Consider the following 1226-nt stretch of genomic DNA (forward strand, 5'->3'; position numbering starts at 1 on the left):
CTAAATGGTTGATAGATTTATATGGTCATCATATATCAGTGCTTCTCAAGCTGGAGGCATGGCTATAATATACTGGCATGCAGTGCCGCAATAAACAGGTGTGTAGCGTGTGTCAAACACACGGGCCCAGGGCCCAAACCCATAATGGGGGGCCCAAAGATAAAAATTTTAAAATATTATATAGAAAGAAAAAAATAAAACCATTTTGTTGTAATAATAGTTATTAATAAAGATTGAACAAGATTGAACAATAGATCGGTTTTGTTTTGTACACAACAATACAACATTATCATACATCAACGTTTCTTTTGCAGCCTGTATAAGTTGTGTAACCGAAATTAAAAATAGAAAAATAAGATTAAAAATATAGATTAAACTAAGATTAAAAATAAGACTTTCAAGTATAGCTTTGCTCAATATTGAAAGACAACAAACAAATGATATTAAAATAGAAAATATAATTGACAATTTTGCAAACAAAAAGGCAAGAAAAATGAATTGTTCAGTATTTATTTTTGAGTTGACTGTTAATGTATGGTATATTCAATTTATTTGTTATTTAATAGGTAATTATTTATATTTAAAATGAATAAAAAAAGGCTACAAATTATTACATTCATTTATTTTTAAATACATAGGTACCTATACGTGTTTCAATTATGTTAACCTTATTTTGTATGAGTAAAAACTCAAAACTCCAAAGTATGTTTTCAAATTTGGAAAAATTAATTTTTCAATTTTCAAGAGTGAGGAGGGGGCCATTCATTTTATTTACACACGGGCCCAAATTGGTGTAGTTGCGGCACTGCTGGCATGGCTATTTTATTTAAACTATTTTCTTTAGGCTTTAAGAAAAAAATATACTAAAAACATTAATTTACTATAATTTTAATAATTTATCTGTGTGAAATAGTAGGTACATGTAATTTTTGTATATAATTAAGAAAAAATAATTTATGATTTGATTAAGGGGCCTTGACAGTTTTACATTAAATTTAGGGGATCACCCAACAAAAAAAAAATGAGAAGCACTGTCCTAGATTAAACTGTAGTATATCTAAATATATATAATATGTATTATATACATATTCAAAAATTAAATTAATTTGCAAATATCCCAAGAAGTGACTAAATTATACATCATAATATTTTATAATTGATGTCTACTTGATAAAAATATTTAAAACAAAATACAAATGTAAATTAAAATTATTAGATGCTACTCC

The sequence above is a fragment of the Acyrthosiphon pisum genome, unplaced genomic scaffold (assembly GCF_005508785.2).
Source record: "Acyrthosiphon pisum isolate AL4f unplaced genomic scaffold, pea_aphid_22Mar2018_4r6ur Scaffold_20529;HRSCAF=21307, whole genome shotgun sequence".
NCBI lineage: Eukaryota > Metazoa > Arthropoda > Insecta > Hemiptera > Aphididae > Acyrthosiphon > Acyrthosiphon pisum.